This window comes from Mauremys mutica, chromosome 1, assembly GCF_020497125.1.
Source record: "Mauremys mutica isolate MM-2020 ecotype Southern chromosome 1, ASM2049712v1, whole genome shotgun sequence".
NCBI lineage: Eukaryota > Metazoa > Chordata > Testudines > Geoemydidae > Mauremys > Mauremys mutica.
The window spans coordinates 181,580,240-181,600,847 of NC_059072.1; the positions used below are offsets into that span (position 1 = coordinate 181,580,240).

The 20,608-nt window shown below is 43.7% G+C and overlaps 1 long non-coding RNA gene across 1 annotated transcript; it reads right to left on the reverse strand.

Moving 5' to 3' along the window:
* Window positions 1-201: 201 nt before the first annotated feature.
* On the reverse strand, window positions 202-19,661 carry LOC123376085. Its single transcript, XR_006581678.1, has 3 exons — window positions 19,528-19,661; window positions 18,113-18,259; window positions 202-251 (listed from the first exon to the last, which is right to left on the reverse strand). It is a non-coding gene; the product is annotated as an uncharacterized LOC123376085 (long non-coding RNA).
* Between the last annotated feature and the right edge of the window lie 947 nt (window positions 19,662-20,608).

The following is a 20,608-nucleotide window of genomic DNA, read 5'->3' on the forward strand; positions in this document are numbered from 1 at the left end:
TCCCTTTATAAAATGAAAGGAAGCATTGGACATGCTGATTAAGGTTCCAACTGTGTGTTTCTGGTGTAAACATATAGGTCATTAGCCACTCCATTATACCCCTGAAAAGGAAAAATCTTTTTTTTTTAAAGTTGAAATGCTACAGATTTTGCAAACTTGTTATTATCACCTTAAAACCAGAAATAGAAATCTTCAAGGGAGTGTTCTTCCTCTCTGCTTTTGGTTGCTGGCAGACTTTGTGACTCTTTTCCCTGGAAATGAAGTTGGGGTGGAGGGAGAGAGGAAAATCAGAATAGGTTTGTAAAAGGCAGCTTAAAACCTTTAGCTTGTGTCTGACTGATGTTTTGGAATCTATTTTCAAGGTAGCAGAAGTAGGAACTGGAAGCCATCAGTTAAAACTGGCTATTCAAAATTCACTACATAATTCCTTCCACTTTTAAAAATATAAAGCATTAAATAATTTTAATTAAAATATTTATGAAGTTAACTTTTGTAAAAGCAAGCTGATATTATATGGCTAACCATTTTGAGTGAAACCTTAACCTCAGGGAAAGTTAATCTGGAGTTTTGCTATTGATTTCAACGAGACAGTGAGAAATCATAACGTGTTTTAAACCTTTAGCACTACCTGATACTTTTAACTTTCCTTGGGTCTTTCCTTGAATAACTGACCTTGTGTTTGTTTTGGATTTCTTTGTCTGTTTTTTTTTAAAGGGCTAAGTTCTTCCTGATTGTGCAATCTGATCAGCTCATATGGAGGCTTATGACTATGCAGAGCCCTTTGGGGTTCAGAAATCTGTGCTAGCCAATCTGATTGTAGGAGCAGAGTCTTAGCCTGATAGCTTTGTTTCTATTAATTTTGTGTGTGTCTGTGTGTGTGTGCACGCCCATTCCCAAGTTTTGGCATTCAATAAGTGGAACTGCTTGAAAAAATCCAGACATTTTAAAGTTTGAGACTGAAAACTGCAGATGGAGGTGAAAAGAACCAAGGAAAATATTTTTCTCTGTCAAATAGAATTTTTGAGGAAAAAATTTGTTAAACATTTTCCAAACGCCAACTTGGCTCTACTAATAAGTTCTCCTTAATGATGTAGTTAAGCCAATATAAATACAACAATAAGCCCCACTTCTCCATCATATACCCTTGCTTCCCTAGTAGTTAAGGGAGTGAAGATATGCTCTTGTTTCATCAAGAGCCTGAGTGTAACCAGTATAGTTTCCTGCCTTGTTTTGTGGTGTTGCTTACAAAGTTCAGAATTTCCTGTGTAGTGTCCTATTTCTATTTATATACTTTATTCACCAAGCTACCATCAAGGAGGAGGAGTGGGATGAAGGGAGGAGTGGTTGAAGGTGGCTATGAATTGAAAACTAGACTTTCTTGATTAAGTGTTCTAAAGCTTACCTATCTCACTGAAATGCCCATCTTTTATCAAAACTACCTGATAGGGCAACTCTGAAACAATTCTAATTGTATCAGATAAACATTTATCTGTGCCTTTGGGGTTACTTTTTTGTGTCAAGAAACCACTACCTTATTGGCTGAAGTGTACAATACTTCTAATAAGAGGGTTTTGCTAGCTGAAAAATAGCACAGTGATAAAGGACCCACCACAAGCTGGACCAACCCAGACAAGTTAGAAAACCTGAACTTGTGTACATTGATTCAATCTCACACAATCTTTTTCTGGATGTCCATCATTCATGCCCCCAGCATTGACCTGGGATGACCAGTTGGCATATTGTGCACTAGTCACCCTATACAGGGTGTACTTCACTCATGCCCAAGGAATCAATCAGCTGCGTCAGGGAGTGCAAACACCAGAGTGAAATCATGGCCTCATTGAAGTCAATGGAAAAGCTCGCATAGACTTCACAGGGGCAAAGATTTCACCCCAGGACTGTGGTTGACTACTTGTCTGGTGGACCAAAGTGAAGTGGAGGGAAAGCTCTTTGCTCCCTGCTCCTTCCCTTGCACATCAGTGCAAGTATTGGAAGAATCTGACCCTAATTTTTCTATGCATATACATCCTGAAGAGGGAAAAGCTGGGAAAATAACACTTAAACAGTATGTCAACTGATTCGGTGCCACATTATCTTAACACAGCTGAATTATCTAAACTGATTGACCTAATGAACTGACTATACAATAGATCCAGAAGTGCAGTGTATTTGCTTAATGAAGTGTCAAAATGTCTCAAATGGTTCCTCAAGTGATTCAAAGAAATGATCAGACTTTGTCAAAGAAACCTCCTATCACTTGCACAGTTGCAGAAATTTCTTAATCAAATTATCTTAGGAGTGCTTCAGCTTTTTCATCACATCTTGAGCCACTTATCCTAGAAGCACATACACCCGTACAATTTGCTAATTGCATAAAGTACATCTCAGTTGTTTGACATGCAAGGCCAAAAGTGCATTCTGTCCATATGAAAAGTTACAAAGGTGGCAATAACAATTTGCAGTGAAGGAAGACAACATAATTTAGCAAACTAGTTGCAAGGTTTAGGCTTTCCAGTCAGGGATGCAATGAAGTGGGGAGGGGGGAAGGCAGGGCCCCCTCTTGGCCATAGTTGCTATTACAAATTCATGGTCCCGGTCCCACCAGTGGGAGGGCAGGAGGGAGAGATCCCAGCCAGTCTCTTTCACATGGGGCCTTTCATTGGAGAGGGGGAAGCAGGGCTGGCCTTACCATGAGGCAAACTGAGGCGGCCGCCTCAGGTGCCAGACTCTCTGGAGGGGCGACACTAGGACCCAGAGTATAGAAAATTGTGTCTGCTGCTAGTGCATATGTATTCTCTCTGCTCTAGATGCACAGAGATGGTGGAGTGCTCTGCTGGAGGAAGGAGGGCACAAGAGATATAACAGGTGGGCAGGAGAAAAGGTGAGAAGAAATAACAGAAAGCAGCAGGGGCTGCAGGGAGAGAGAGGAGGAGGAACCTCTTATGTACCGCTCTAGCACCCCCAGTAGCCTGGATTGATTAACTTCAGCTTCTCAGGAAGCTTCCTGTTTCCTGCTGCTTCCCTGAACCCACTTGAGGAGAACAGGCAGTCAGCTGAAGTAGTAGAAGCCAGTTAGGCCCTTAAGACGCTGATATCTTCCCTCACTCAGGCCCTGCTACCAGCCTGCTTATTTGTCCCCTTCAATTGAGGGTTGAGAGCCACTATAGCTGGCACAGAACAGCAGTCATGAGTGAAAGAAGAAAACGCCCCTATGGGGCAGCATTCAGAAAAAGAAAGAAAGCAAGCAAAGGAAGCTTTTCTATCTAAGCAGGAAGGAGCTCTCCTGAGATATGGAGAGACAAATGTTCATGGTGAGCCTTCCGGCCCCAGTGAGGACGTGAGTGGTGAGGAGATGCCTGATCTTCCAGTCAGTCAGAGTGCAGGTAAGCTGGCAGCTACTGCAGCATCCATATCTCTATTTCAAACTAATGTAACTATGCACATTCCTGAAGAAAATTGTAGATCAGAGAAGAGTGTGGTGGAGGTGCAAGAAACAGCTGCTGCTGAGTTTAGTTCCATAAGTCTAGATGATCCAGGACTGTGGACCCACTTGAGCAGTAGCCTGAGGGATTTTCTTGTATTGCATGGGCCACACCAAGTGAAAAACTTCATGCTTCCCAAAGACAATGAAAATAGAGGTTTCCATCCAACACATTACTGGCGTGAAATCCCCAATGGTGACAAAGCGGAGGCCATGGCTTATGTACTCAAAAACCCAGAATGCTGCATACTGTTTTTGTTGCAAACTCTTCCAGTCTAATGTTCCAGCCACATTGGGTTCTACAGGAACAAAGGACTGGAAAAATCTGGCTAAAGATCTGGCATGCCATGAGAAGGCAGCAAATCACCAGAGAGCATTTTATAGGTGGAAAGAGCTTGAGATGAGACTAAGGTTAAAGGCCACCATAGATGATCAGCATCAAGAGAAGATTGCATCAGAGTCTCTTTACTGTCAAAATGTTCGGAAAAGGCTCATTGCCATTGTGAGAGTGCTTGCTACCCAAAACCTAGCACTGTGTGGCACTTCAGATCAGCTGTATGTGCCAAACAATGGAAAGTTCCTTAAAATTGTGGAGCTGATGGCTGAGTTTGATGCTGTACTCCAGCAGCCTCTAAGAAGAGTCACCATCCAAGAAATGTTAACACACCACTACCTTGGAAAAACAATTCAAAATGAGATCATACAGTTACTGGCAACAAAAGTCAAATAGAAGAGTGTGTCAGATCTGAAGTCAGCAAGATAGTACTGTTGTTCTGGACTGCACACCTCACATCAGCCATACGGAACAAATGACTTTAATGGTGTGTTTTGTAACAACAACAAAACCTAGTGAAAATGTCCCTGCAGTGGTGACTGTCAGAGAGCATTTTCTAGAATTTATTTACATTGATGATACTACAGGAGCTGGTATGATAAATGTGCTTCTTAAAAAGATCTTCTTGGAAGATACAGGAATTGTGATAGCTGACAAGAGAGGTCAGGGCTACAATAATGGTGCCAATCTGAGAGGAAAGAACAGCGGAGTGCAGATACGGATCCAAGAGTTAAACCCTCAAGCTTTTTTTCTCCCAAGCAGTTCTTATTCATTAAACTTGGTGGTCGGTGATGCAGCATCAGATTCTAGTGAGGCTGTGAATTTTTTAATGTAATTCAAAGCATCTATGTATTTTTCTCTGCATCAACTCATCGATGGCAAATTTTGAAGCAACATCTGAGAACATCCTCTCTGACACTGAAACCACTGACCGCCACTTGATGGGAAAGTCGAGTGGAGGTGATAAAGCCTATCAAACACCAAATTGGGAAGATAGATGATGCCGTAGTTGCCATTATGGAGAATAATGCTATGACAGGAACTGTTCGTTTGAGAACAGTGGCAGAGGGAAATGGAATCACCAGAAACATACATATCTTCCCATTTCTGTGTGGCTTATTGTTGTGGCATGACATACTCTTTTTGCAATAAATGTTGTAAGCAAGAGACTCCAAAGTGTTGACCTTGATATATCTGGAGCAAGGGAACAACTGGACAAAGCAAAGTCGTACCTACAGTCTTACCAGTCAGATGAGGGATTTCAAAACGTTCTGAAGAGTGAACAGAAGTTGGCAGAGGAACTTCACACTGAAGCTATTTTCCCACCCATTCAAGAATACAAGAGTCACTGAAGAAGAAGAAATTTTGAATATGAGGCATGGGATAATCCCATAAGAGACCCCAAACAACAATTCAAAGTTGAATTCTTTAACTAGGTGCTTGATTGTGCAATACAGTCAGTTGAATAATGTTTCATGCAGCTCAAGGAACACAGCAGTATATTTGGGATGTTGTATGATATTCCAAAACTCCTCACTATACCTGAAGAAGACCTAGACCAGCAATGCAGGTCACTAGAAACAGTGTTGACACCACAGATGCCAACTTTCCTTGGCGCCAGTGGGTGCTTGCCCCTGGTCCCGCCCTGACTCCCTCCCCTCCCTGCCCCTATTGAACCCCTCCCCAAATTCCCACCCCAGCCCCGCCTCTTCTCTGACTACGCCGCGTTCCTCCTCCTCCTCCTCCCTCCTACTGCTTACTGCACGAAACAGCTGTTTTGTGGCCCAAGTGCTGGGAAGGAGAGGGGAGAAGCAGGACTTGGTGGCTTGCTCAGGGGAGGAGGGGAGGTGAGCTGGTGCGGGGGGACGGGGCGGAGAGCTGCTGGTGGGTGCAGAGCACCCACCAATTTTTCCCTGTGTGTGCTCCAGCCCTGGAGCACCAACAGAGTCGGCGCCTATGGTTGACACATGATGACATGTGCGATATTGATGCGAGTGATTTAGATGATGAACTGAAAGCCCTTTCAAGATACATTTCAGCAGGATCAACTCCAAAGGCTGTTCTGGAATATATGTGCACAAATAAGATGACCACCCTCTTTTCAAATGGCTCTGCGCATACCTCTAACACTTCCTGTAACAGTTGCCAGTGGAGAACACAGCTTCTCCAAGCTGAAGTTAATAAAAACACATCTACACTCCACAATGACACAGGAGAGATTGATCGGCTTTGCAACCATCTCTATAGAGCATGCAATAGCTCAGACTGTGGACCTTCAGCAGGAAGCAGTTCAAATCTTTGCAACCAAGAAGGCATGGAAAGCACCACTTTGATTATTCAAACAGATAAAAATGTCAGTGTTTCCTATGCATACAAGAAAAGTTACCTTTGCTGTTCAGGCATTTGAAAGTTAAGTGTTACTAAAATTTTTTGAACAAGGCATTTTAAGTTATTTCTCTTTTATTGGGGTAGGTAGCAGAGCGGTACCATGAGAGGAGTAGAACAGGAAGAAGGCAGAACTGAGACCTTTCAAAGTTTTGGCCCAAGCGAGGGGACATAGGGGTGTCATTTGAGCTCCCCACTTCAGGTGCCAAAATGTTGTGGGCTGGACCTGGGGAGAAGAAGCAGTGATTGAAGCTGTCAGTGACCAGCATGACCCGGAGAGGTGGCGGTGGCTCCTCCTGGGTCTCTGGATGCTAGGACCCTCCAAATACAGCTCCCCACTTCCCAGAACACCGAGCTATCATGTCTTCACACTGCCTCCTTCACCTCTTCTGCTTCTGAGCCTGGTCTGGAAAGAGAGATGGTGACTTGTTGAAGATATACAGGTTCCGTGAGGGAAAGCAAAGGGAGTGTTGTGTTAAGGATAATTAGCATGAGCGACTCCATTTTGTAAGTTCCTCTATTTTGTATCCATCATTAACTAAAAGTGAGCACATCACGTACAAAGCTCCCAAGGGCAACATTAAAGAAAGATAAAGCCAGAAACAGGAAAGAGGATAGGAAAACAGCTGCAACAGCATAATTAAGGAAAAATTCTAGTATGCAAGGTAACAGCTGGACTGAGCACTAGCCAGCACGAGGACAATGATTAGCTATAATAGGCTAAAGATAAGAAAATGGCTTGTTTATTGGCTAAGGCTTCCGATCCACGAGGGTAGCATGCACTCCTAAAAGGTATATAACTTCTCTGTAATCCGCAGCCTGGCTAGCAGGGGAACACCACGTTTGAACGTTGTTTGAACCTTGCGCAATAAAATTTTCTTGTTTGGACACTCTGTAAATCTTTGGGTTTTGTGCCTCAGCCTAGAAACGAATGCTGCGTGGCCTACAGGTATAATTCGCAACAGTTCATGGCGACTCCGCCGGGACTCTAGGCTTGCAGGGTGAGACCTCGCTGCTCCTCCGGGACGACTCTAGCCAGCACTGGGTGAGTTCACCTCCGACAACTCTGGGGAGTGGGAGCATGGGTCGTCGCCCAGGCGGTAAGGTGGCACACTTTGGGTGTGTTCCTGACTGGCCTTCAGGAATCTAGTTTGGTGTTACGTAGCCTCCTGGCGTAATTCGTAACAGTTTGAGGATTGTCTTGTCTTTGTGTCTATCCGTCTCTGTTGTGGAGTGTGTGAGTTTGGATACCGCCCCACCCGGGGGCGATTGGTCAGCCAAGGGGTTTCAGTCCCCACGGCCTGAGTGAGTGGAATCTGCACAGTTGCACCACACCTTGGGAGAATACCCTTGGTGTGAAAGCAAGGGCGACTGAGGCAGTAGCCAGTGGGCTTCTTTTGTATGTTGCACCAGGCATCCCCCTGACGAACCCGAATTTCTTTTCTTGTATGACTGGGGTGTAAAGTTCTCTTGGTTTTGGTTCATTTTGGTTAACCTTAAAATGGGTTCTGGGCAAAGTGTACATAAGGGGACCCCTTTGGCTGAAATGCTGGAAAATTGGAAAAGGATCTCTGGTACCCATGGGTTGTCTAGGAAGCGCACTGCAATTCTGTGTAAAGTCGAATGGCCAGCACTGACTATTCCGACGCCTTTTGAATGGCCACCCGACGGAACTTTTGGGCAAGACAAATTAACTTGTCTTAGGCAACAGCTGGAGGACAACCATCTGGCTCAAATGAATTATTGGTATGTATGGGATAACTGGGCGTACGCTCGGAAAAAGAGGCATCCCCCAACATTAGGTTCTGGGGCTGCTTCTAACGCTCATGTACGGCTTGTGGATTCCACTCCACCCTATGCTACCAGTTCTGTTTCTCCTCCTGAACTCTATGCTACCGCCCCCGTTGCCTCTTCTCTGTATCCCTCTCTGACTACTCCTTCTCCAACACTTCAGGCGCCTCTAATAGCGCAACCGGTTGTCGTTCCTAACGAGGGTGAAGAACCTGTTACCTTTGTAAATGCCTATCGGCCTTTTGGTCTGCAGGACCTGATTTACATGGCAGCAGCAAATGCTGCGTCTATGGGACGACGCAGAAAGGGTCCTGCAGACCGTTCGGAGTGTCTTTAAGGCTTATAATCCTAATTGGGCAGATGTACAATTGATTCTGGATACTCTCTTTACTCCTGATGAAAAATACGCCATTTTAGATGCAAACCGCCGCTGGGCTGGGGAGAATGATCAGCGCAGCCCATGGCCCGAGGTAGACCACAATTGGGACCCTAAAAACACCGCCCACTTAGCTAGCTTGACGGCGGTATGGGATGGGTTGCTGGAGGCCATACGTTGGGCAGGAACCAAGCCTGCAAACTGGTCAAAAATTAGGGAATGTCAGCAAGAATTAAATGAGCATCCCTCTGCCTTCATGGCCCAATTGTCTAAACAAGTGCGTTTGTATGGGGATGGGATTGATCCACAGGGAGAGGCTAACCGCCCTATGATAGTCTCTTTTTATGTCGACCAATCGGCACCCGACATAAAAAAATATTTTTCTAAATATGTGCCTGACTGGCCAGGAAAGCCTTTGGACGAAATAGTGCGCTTGGCAGCTTTTGTGTTTAATAGTAGGAATGAGGAAAAGATTAAGGAAAAGAAGAAACAAAAGAAGGAGGAGGTCAGTATGCTGGCTGCCACCTTGCAAGTCCCCTATGGGGATCAGAATCGACAGGGAAAGTGGAATTCGAATGTTAGAGAGGGAAAGTGGAGGAACGTACCAGGTGGTATGTGAGGAGGCGTAGTTAGGATGGGAAATTGTAAGTATTATAAGCAGCCGGGGCATTGGAAAAGAGAGTGCCCTTTGCTTCTATGGGGGGCTCCCTGGGGGCAGGCGTAGGGTGATCCCTCCTTTCCCCCGAATGCTCCCTGGGACCTTGGAGCTGCCCAGTGACTGGAAGTGGGGATCCTGGGAGCCTTGGGGGATCTGGAATGGGACTTGGGATCGCAGTCGCAGGTCTGTTTAAAAATCGGGGAGACCTTTGTGCCCTTTTTGGTAGATACGGGTGCTACTTTTTCCACTTTAACCTTTGTTCCAGGGCCTCTTTCTGATGATAGGGTCTGGGTGCAGAGTACTGAAGGAAACCCATGTTCGGCTTCCCTCTCTCACCCTGTTCCCATAGAACTTGGCTCTTTAAAATTCTCACACAAATTTGTCCTTATGCCAGGAGGCCTCGCGAATCTTCTCGAGCGGGACGTGCTGAGCAAATTAGGGGCCCACATATACTGCGCCCCCGAGGGGCTCTGCATGTCCGTCCCGGATTCTGTTGTTACTTCTCTCATGGCTTTGTTTATCCCCGTTCTTGATATCCCCACTGAACTGTCCAGTGTCGCACGCAAATCTGTGGAGTGTGAACACCACTGATGTGGGCCTCCTTAAATCAGCTAGTCCGGTCTGCCTTAAGCTTAGGGATGGGCTGCCTCCCTCCGTAAAACAATATCTGTTACTAAAAGAGGCGGAGGAAAGCATTGGGCTCCTCATTGACAGCTATTTGGCTCAGGGGGTTTTGGTTCCGTGCTGTTCTCCCTGCAATACTCCTATTCTTCCCATAAAGAAGCCTAAGCCGGGCCCAGATGGCCGCCTGGTTTATCGATTTGTACAAGATCTGCGCGCAATAAATAGTTATGTTGAAACCCCTCATCCAGTAGTCCCGGATCCAAGTACTATTTTGACACTGATCCCTCAGTCGGCTACTTGTTTTACAGTCGTTGATTTGTGTGCAGCATTTTTTAGTATCCCTTTGCACCCTGATTCTCAAGCTGGACTGAGCACTAGCCAGCACGAGGACAATGATTAGGCTAAAGATAAGAAAATTGTTTGTTTATTGGCTAAGGCTTCTGATCCACGAGGGTAGCAGGCACTCCTAAAAGGTATATAACTTCTCTGTAATCTGCAGCCTGGGTCTCTCCCTGACTAGCAGGGGGACACCACGTTCAAACGTTGTTTGAACCTTGCGCAATAAAACTTTCTTGTTTGGACACTCTGTAAATCTTTGGGTTTTGTGCCTCAGCCTAGAAACGAACGGTGCGTGGCCTACAGGTATAATTCACAACAGTTGGGACCCCATCCATGCATATGCATCCGTTAGAATGCCATGCGTTGAATGGGATCCCACCAGTAAGGAAAGTGGGAATGTAATGCATATTGTGACAAAGTTCCTCCTCTACCTTGGTGGGTCCTGCGCTTATTGGCAGATTTGCTTGCCTCATAGATTCACCCTGTGAGTCGGGAAATAGCCCAGAAACCTTTCCCTCTGGTAGAAGCCACAGTTCAGGTTAATTCCTCCTGTGTTTGATCAGGAGTTGGGAGGTTTTGGGGGAACCCGGGCCCGCCCTCTATTCCGGGTTCCAGTCCAGGGCCCTGTGGACTGCAGCTGTCTAGAGTGCCTCCTGGTACAGTTGCGCGACAGCTACAACTTCCTGGGCTACTTCCCCACGGCCTCCTCCCAACACCTTCTTTGTCCTCACCACCGGACCTTCCTCCTGATGTCTGATAACGCTTGTACTTCTCAGTCCTTCAGCAGTATGCCTACTCACTCTCAGCTTCTTGCTCCCAGTTCCTTGCACGCACGTACTTTCTCTCCTCTGGCTCCCTTTGGCCTGACTGGAGTGAGCCCTTTTATAGCATCAGAGGGGCCTTAATTAGAGTCAGGTGCTTAACAGCCTCACCTGACTCTTAGCAGGTTAATTGGAGTCAGGTGTTCTCATTAGCCTGGAGCAGCCCCTGCTCTGGTCACTCAGGGAACAGAAAACTGCTTATCCAGTGGCCAGTATATCTCCCTTCTACTACTCTGCTGTTCCCAACTGGCCTGGGTCTATCACAATATATACAGAACTTTGTAGCTCTTGGCTGTGTGTTGATTAGCTAGTTCCATAGATCTGTGTGGTGTAATGTGACCAGATGTAGATTTTTAGCTCCCATATTCTGTAGTTCCCTCTGCTATTTGGCTTTTCCTTAGGAAAATTCTGTTTGTGCCTCTGTTTCCAAAAGGTCATCATCCAATGTAAAGGACAAATGAGTTCAAATCCATGGCAAATGCATGCAAACCTGGAGATAAACCTTAACAGACTTCAACAAAATTTCATAGATGTTACTTTCCTCAGTGTTGTAATAGGTTGACAAGTTGGACAATTTTTAAATAAATAAATGTGTGATTTTTATATATATATATATATCATGTACTCTGCCTTAAGGGGAAATTCTTTACTCATTACTTTTGAGTCATACTGAAGTGAAGTCTAAGACATAATGAAAGACGCTTCCCAAAAAAAATATTAATATGGCATGAATGTGGAGAGAAAGAGGCAAGGGATAAACGAGCTTAGAAGCCTCACAGCTTTTTGTAGTGGGCCTGAAAATCCAAGAAATAACTCATTAAATAGAGAACATGGGGCTGCATAAATTTTACAAAATGCCCACAAGCTATGATAGGCAAACCTTTATAATTGCAGAAGCAACCATAACTTTTCATGTGCAATTTCCTATTAAATGTTGTATGACCAAAAATAGAGCTTATGATATTAACAGCACAGATAGTGAGCAGCATAACTAATTTGCAGCTAAATTATGTGAAAATAAGAAGGTAGAATTTTGGATAATAATGTTGACATTTATTCTCTGAGGGCTTGTCTATATGGTGAGGATAATGTGCTATATGGGAGCATGATTTCTAAAGCGCACTAACATTGCACATTAATTTGATGGTGTATACCCTGCTGGTGCACTTTAATGTAGTTCTGTTTGAAACTACATGACAGTGTACTAGGGAACCGTTAGTGCACACCAGTAGGGTCTACATGGATCAATTAATGCAAAACATGTTGGTGCACTTTAGAAACCACATTCCCCTAGAGTGCATTACCCCACCATGTAGACAAACCCTTAGATTAGCTTCAAAATAGTTTAAATACCACAAGGTAATAAAGCTTGAATTGCTATATATTACAACATAGATATGATATCACATTTATTTTAATGAATTAAAATTTTAATCAGAAATAATTGGACTTCCAATACAAGACTAAATGAAGTTGCTGAACCAAAAGGAAATTAACATTGATTGCTAGTTGAATAAACTGAGCAGATTTGTAAAGTCCTGATTTACTGAGGTGGGAACTGCTTCTAAATCCATTAACATGAAGATTTATTTAAAGTGTCACAATTTTGAGCAGCAAGTGTAAGGAGAGGTAGCACCCATAAAAATATCCTTGTATTTTGATAACAAAAATAAAAATAAAAATTGAGACAGCAGCAATCACAAATTAGATGGCTGGACATTAATAAAACCCAGATCATGATAACAATCAACAAACAAAATGAAAGCTGGTAAAAGTCACCGTAATTGTTACTTTTTCATATGCAGGACATGAAATTCACCTGCCTTTTACATTTATGTGATCAAGTCCTGGTGTCTAGGAGAAAATAACTTACATGGGAAATATTTGTGACTTTTAGTGCTAAAACCAGTGTTGAAGTGTCTGTAGTCTATGGAGGATGATCCCTGTATAATCCTATGAATTTGCCATTCAGGGGTAGTTAGGGACCTTAACTGTTACTTTCAGGTTTAAATACTCTTCAAAATGTTCTCTAATTCACAGCATGAGTCAGAGCAATAAATGGTTGTTAAATGTCTTACTTTTGTATATAATACTTCAGGTAGCATATTAAAATGAAGCCAATCCTTGTATAAAACTAACTATAAATACATGGTGCAATGGGAATTATAGAAGAGGTTCAGGACTGTTTTTCTGTGAATCATATTAACAGTCTGATTCAGGTTAATCTTTAAGGGGATGAGCAAGGTGGAATGATGGTCTAGCAGATAGGGCTCTGGACAGGGTCTCATGAAATTTGGGCTTAATTACTAACTCACAGATTTCCTATGTAAATTTGGCAAATGACTCAATCTGTATCCCAGTTTTCTGCCTGTGGGAGTAATACTTCTCTACCTGAGAGAGGATAAAATCTATTAAGGAGTGTGAGGTTCTCCAAAACTATGCTGATGAGGGCCATATAAATAACAAGATAGATAACAAGATTTATTCACCTGTTGTCATTGTAAGGTTGCTTTTTCTGTTTATCTTCTGCACAAACAAACAAAAATACTTCTGGCTGACAATTAGACTTCTGCCCTCTTCCCTGTTACCTTCAGCGGTATTAAAGATGGATGAAAATACATTTTTGTTTGCTGCTAATGAGCTTTATTAAAGGAGGGCGTTAACCACAATTCTCATCCAAAAAAGAATAAAAGTCTCCTGTGTATTTAGACATAATCCCATCCAACTCACATGCATTACAAGAAGAACTCATTTCCACCTTTGAATCAAACCTTCTTGGGGCAACATCACATCTTTTATTTGCCCAGTCACAAACAAAAAAGTGCAACAAAATGACTAGTTGGTCCCTCATCTACATTTCCCAGAGGATCACAGGAGGTAAGATCAAAGTTTATGTTACCATCCCAGGCATAAGAAGCCCCAAATCTGGTCATGCCTCCATTACGATAACTCTAAACTAGTAGGGTGACATTCAGAGTAGCAAGTTTTTCAGCTTTTGTTGACAACATTGTTGCATATACAATTCAACTTACAAACAGCAAAACAGCAAGGTAAGGTTCCTTGATAGTGCACAAATCATTATATTGTGCACAAGCCCCTCTCTTTGTGGCATAATATAATATTAAATACAATATAAAATAAGCTTTTTAGTTATTCACTCCAGAGAACAAGTCCATGCCAACTGAAAAGTCCTCGTACAAAACCTTTCATACATCTTCTACCAGGATGCTGCCTGTCACAGGGTACACGTGACATATTTTTAGATGGCTCAAACTATTCCCCTGCCCAAATAAACAACCAACCAACCACGTTTAAACTTTTGCACTCATTCATTCAATCTACCAATATACTAGGAATGATACATAGTTTCTAACATGTACACTTGTACCACCTCTGTCAAGAAAAAGGGGCCTAAGCTACCTTACATTTTTAGTTCTGTGATCAATTACTCTTTATCTGTCAAGACAAGGTCTAATATGGAATTCTCCAGTTTAGGATACACCACTTTTTGAGTTAGGAAATTGTCATCTATAATATTTAGAAATTCCAAAGGTATTTTAGTATTGGCAGCATGAGATCTCCAGTATATGTCACTTAAATTGAAGTCCCACATGATCTTTTTTCCCCACACGTTATAGATAGGTGCATAAGGAGCCAGTCATCCTGTTCCCTGGTGTGATTTGGTGGTCGGTAGCAGACAACAAATAATACCTCATTTTTGTGTTTTAGCTGTTAGTTCATTGATCCATAAGCATTCAAGATAATTTTCTTCTGAATTGTCAGTGAAACAGGTAATGCCATTTTTTATATAGAGTGCCATTCCCCTTCCCCTTCTTCCCACTTAATCCTTTCTAAATAGGTTATTACTATTGATCTGAACATTCACTCATCATCCTACCAGATTTCAGTAATACCAACTAGATTGAATTTATGCTCATAGATGAGCAATTCCAATTCAGTTTTTTTTGTAACCCAGGCTCCTAGCATTGTACAAGCAACTAAAGAATGTCTTCACTTAATGTCCGTTGGTTCCTTCATTAATTTTGTTCTCAGCATCTTGATTCTGTGCTAAACGGATGTTCATATCTTCCCTCTTTATACCTTCCCCACTTTTTTTTATTAATTTAACATCCTCCTGACTACTTTATCCAGTCAACATCAGTTCTCCTCCTATTCAATGGCACCCATCCAGACTATACAGCCTCATCACTCCACAAAAGATGGACCAATGTTCCACAAAATCAAAAACTTATACCACTTAGCCAGCGGTTCACTTTCAGAATCCTCTGCTTCCTGTTTTCCATTGTTCTTGGGACAGGAAGGATCTCTGAGAAGATCGCTTGAACATGCTCCTTCTTCAGCACGCTTCTGAGTTTCATGAGGTAATTTGTTTTCTGTTAGCTATCTTGCAATGCAGTATTATTAGTTCTGAAATGAACCATCAGCAGTGGATCCTTGCCCATCGACTTCAGAAGCCTATCCAATCTTAAAGTGACATCTTGTGTCTTGGCTTCAGGAAGACAACACAATGTCCTGTTGTTGCCTGTCCCTTGCATAGTGTTCTTTTGATTCTTCTGAATATTGAATCCCAAATAAGGATTGTCTGTTTTCCTTGGATTCTTTGAGAACCTCTTTATAGGCAAGCTTGATGTTCTTAGAGGTTGTAGCCAAGCTCCCAGTCATAGGTGTGTCTTGTACATCTCCCCATTTCCTTGGACCAGCTTGATCTTCAAACACCTCTTTCACAGTTTCCATATTGAGGACCTAAATCTATTTGAAAGTTCTAGCTATGTAGAATTCCTTCAGATCCTCTTCTCTCTGGTGGCTATAGCCCACCCATCTTCATTGGTCTCCAGTCCTGTAGCGTGCCACCATAACATCCTGCCTCTAGTAGATACAAAATGCCAATCTTCTCTTTCTTTCTGATTCCTTGGTGGCCAGCTCCTTTATTCTTCTTGAACGTGGGGTATTCATGTTTCCCAAATCTGGCTTTCTATAAACTCCTCAGCTTCTCTGACTCTCAGTAGCATTTCTACTTCTCCCTCCAGTCCAAGAATCTTTCCTTCCAGCACAGCCACCAACTTGCATTTCATGCAGAGGAAGTCCCTTGTGGCTTCAGACAGGAAAGTAAACCTGGCACATCCATTGCAGGCCACCACCACTGTTCAACTGCTGGCTACCATGGAATCATATGTAGATCTAAACCTGGAAGGAAAGCCTCTCATACTCAGTCTCTCAACTCCCCCTGAAACTCTCCTGTTGACTGCCTTTGTTGGGGCTCTCAAGTTCACCTAGCAAGTGACTATTTATATCAGGTATCCCTGCTTAGCTTAGCTCAGCTCTGTCCAGAGACTTCAAACAATAGAGCTGATCAAAGATCTAAAGATCTAAGCCTCATGGCCCTTACCAAGGCACCAACAATCTGACCTATCTAGGCTTCCTACTCAGAGGCCCATAGCCTAGCTATGCAGCCCCTACACAGAGAACAAATAAACAATTAATAAAACATACAACCCAACCACAAATGGACCAAACATACCACTCACCAACTTCTGCTACCTCCAAGCACAGTCCAAAGCTACACCTTCCAAACTCTCTCATTAGCTGCCTCTGTCTGTGGCTCACAAGTTTGCCTAGCAAGTGACTTTTAATACCAAGTCTCCCTGTTTAGCTCAGCTCACCTCTAACCCACCCTACAGGGAACCGTTAACCACTCAGAGACTTCAAAGTGTGGGACTGATCAAAGCTCCAAGAGACAGAGCCACAAAGGTCACCTCTGGGTGGAGGAAGTTCCCAGGACTACTGGTGATGGTCTTGAGTAGCAGCATAGAATCGTAGGACTGGAAGGGACCTTGAGAGGTTATCTAGTCCAGTCCCCTGCACTCATGCCAGGACTAAGTATTATCTAGACCATTCCTGACAGGTGTTTGTCTAACCTGCTCTTAAAAATCTCAAAGGATGGAGATTCCACAACCTCCCTAATCAATTTACTCCAGTGCTTAACCACTCTGACAGTTAGGAAGTTTTTCCTAATAAACAACCTAAACTGCTCTTGCTGTAATTTAAGCCCATTGCATCTTGTCCTATCCTCAGCGGTTAAGTAGAACAATTTCTTCTCCCTCCTCCTTGTAACAACCTTTTGTGTACTTGAAAACTGTTATCATGTCCCCTCTCAGTCTTGTCTTCTCTAGACTAAAGAAACCCAATGTTTTCGATCTTCCCTCATAGGTCATGTTTTCTAGACCTTTAATCATTTTTGTTGCTCTTCTCTGGACTTTCTTCAATTTGTCCACATATTTCCTGAAATGTGGTGCCCAGAACTGGACATGATACTCCAGTCGAGGCCTAATCAGTGCAAAGTAGAGTTAAGGAATTACTCCTTGTGTCTTGCTTACAATACTCCTGCTAATACATCCCAGAATGATGTTCGCTTTTTTTGAAACAGTGTTACACTGTTGACTCTCATTTAGCTTGTGGTCCACTACAACCGCTGACTGCAGATCTCTTTCTGCAGTACTCCTTCCTAGGCAGCCATTTCCCATTTTGCATGTGTTGAACTGATTGTTCCTGCCTAAATGGAGTACTTGGCATTTGGCCTTATTGAATTTCGTCCTATTTACTTAAGACCATTTCTCCAGTTGTCCAGATCATTTTGAATTTTAATCCTATCCTCCAAAGCACTTGCAACCCCTCCTAGTTTGATATCATCCACCAACTTTATAAGTGTACTCTCTATGCCATTATCTAAATCATAGATGAAGATATTGAACAGAACCAGACCCAGAACCGATCCCTGTGGGACCCCACTCATTATGCCCTTCCAGCATGACTGTGAACCACTGATAACTACTCTCTGGGAACGATTTTCCAACCAGTAATGCACCCACCTTATAGTAGCTCCATCACCCTTGTTTTTACCCAGAGACTTTCAACAAGTCTGTCTCCTATTTCCGTCTCAACCTCAGCCCAAGTGTATACATTTTTAATATGTAAGGCAACACCTCCTCTCTTTTTCCCCTGCATGTCCTTCGTGAACAAGCTGTACCTTTCTATACCAATATTCCAGTCATGCGTATAATCCCACCAAGTCTCTTTGATGCCAACTGTGTCATACTTGTATTTATTTACTAGCAATTCGAGTTTTTCCTGCTTATTCCCCCCATACTTCTCACATTAGTATACAGACATCTAAGATACTGATTTGATTCCCCCTCCCAGTTCTGTCTTCTCTCCTTTATCCCTTTTATAACAGCCCATTCTCCCCCCAGATTCCGACCCTTCTCCCTGGTCTCCATATACTTACCTGTGGGCTTTGATCACCTGCTCCCTTCAAACGTAGTTTAAAGCCTTCCTCACTAGGTTAGCCAGTCTGTATCCAAATATGCACTTCCCCTTCCCTGATAGGTGGACCTCATCTCTGCTTAGCAGTCCTTCTTCCCGGAACAGCATCCTGTGGTCAAGGAAGCCAAAGCCCTCCTGGTGATATGATCTTTTCAGCCAGGCATTCACCTCCAGGATGCATCTGTCTCTGCTTGGGCCCCTACCCTTGATTGGAAGGATCAAAGAAAACACCACCTATGCTCCCAGCTCCTTCACCCTTACGCCCAGAACCCTGTAATCGCTTCTGATCTGTTGAGGGTCATACCTCGCAGTATCATTAGTGCCCACATGGATAAGTAGCATGGGGTAGTAGTCAGAGGTCTGGATGATCCTCGACAATCCTTCCATAACATCTCTGATATGGGCCCCTGGCAGGCAGCATATCTCCTGGGATGCCATGTCAGGGCGACAGATGGGTGCCTCTGTCCCCCTCAGAAGAGAGTTTCCAACCACCACTGTACCCTATGTTTCCTCCTGGGAGTGGTGGCTGTGATCCTTCGAGCTTTGGGTGTAAATTGGTTTCTCCTCCACTTTTGGGGATGATTCCTCATCGCTCATTGCCAGGGCAGCATATCAGTTTTCCATCACCATAGTAGGTGGGTTGGGCGTAGGCATGGAGCACTTCCTACTGCCAGAAGTAACCAGCAGCCAGCGTCTTCCCTGTGACAGAGCCATATCCTCCTCCCTCACTGGTGTGACAGCAATCCTCTGTAGCTGGATAGCTTCCTCAACCTTGGATGTCTCCATATGAATACTCTCAAGGAATTCCTCATGGGCATGGGTACTCCTTATCCTAGCCACCACCTCATGTAGTCTCCCACCTGTTTCCTGAGATATTACACCAGCACCTTTCACACTGGATGCCCCTCACAGCCTGGCTTTCTGTGAGTGGGAAATGCAGGCCACAGTCTCTGTAAGTCTACACCAGGATCTGGATAGAGGCATCCACGGTTATGTTGTCTGTCTGGATACAGGCACAGGTGGAGGAAACAGGAGCAGTGTTGGCAACCCTTCCTAACCATACTAACTATATTACAATTCCCTCTTACAAACTCCCTCTCAAACTCCCTTATTTGCGGTCTCTTGGTAGCTTAGCCTCTGGCTTTTAAGGCCTTCCCTCCTAGGTCAGCCCTACCCCCTCCTTAATCACACAATGGTAAGGTAATCACAAGGCTGATTGAGGCTGATCAAAGATGATCAAGGACGACTCAGGGAACAAAGGCTCAAACAGTCCAGAGACACACACTCCCAACTGACCCAGTAACTGAAATAACTGAAAATAATGGAAATAACCTGAAGGGTGGGGGGGACCACAAACAGCCAAACAAATTCACTCACCCCAAAGTTAGTACTCGCACCTTTTTCGTTCAGCAGTGGGAATCTCCTTCTCCCCCTCTCAAACTCCCCTGTTTGCGGTCCCCTGTTTGCTAGCCACCAGAGGGCTGGAGATGTGCTGTCAGGAGAATTCTTTCTCAGGTGTCTGGTTGGTGAGTCTTCCTCATATGCTCAGAGTCTAACTGATTGGAAATAATTTTCCCTCAGGTCAGATTGGCAGAGACCTTTGGGGGGTTCACCTTCCTTCTGCAGCATGGCGCACATGTCACTTGCAGGTTTAAACTAGTGTAAATGGAGATTCTCTGTAAGATTGATGTCTTTTAAATCAGGATTTGAGGACTTCAGTAACTCAGCCTGAGGTTATGGGCCTTTTACAGGAGTGGATGGGTGAGATTTTGTGGCTGCAATGTGCAGGAGGTCAGCCTAGATTATCATGATGGCCTTAAAGTCTTTGAGAAAGAAACCATTTCCCTCTCAATGACTTCCCTCTTCTTTTGTTCCAGAGTATGCCTTTCTTCCTCTTCCTCCTTGGAAGCCCTCCTGCCCTGTTCCTCTCCATTATTGCAGCCTGTAATGCCTTCCAGCTGTTTGCCCAGCTCTCTATGCCTAGACTCAAGCAACTGCAACAATTTGAGAACTGAATACACCAACATATGTACCAGAACTGAGGAGCAGAATCCACCCGGGACAGTGCTGATGTGAATAGCTACAGCTTATGGGGTATTGTTTTAGTTACATGTGCCTGAGTAGAAGCTGATTACACTGTACTCTTACTGGGCAGAAAACTCATACGCACAGTTAGAAAAGGAGTGTCTGGCAAGCATTTGGGATTATGAGAACTTCTATAAATAGGTGTGTTGATTGGACTTTTGTAAATAAATAACAGATCCTAAATTTCTGTGAACCTTATCAACAGAAAAGTCGTGCATCTCATCCTTTTGAGATGTCTGTGGCAGAATGTACCTGTATCTATACCTTACACACTATTGTAGTAATCTTTGTACAAAGTATGCCTTGCAAGCTATCATTGAAAACGCATAATTTGCTGGTCATTATCATCCTGATAAAATATGTGGCAACATTG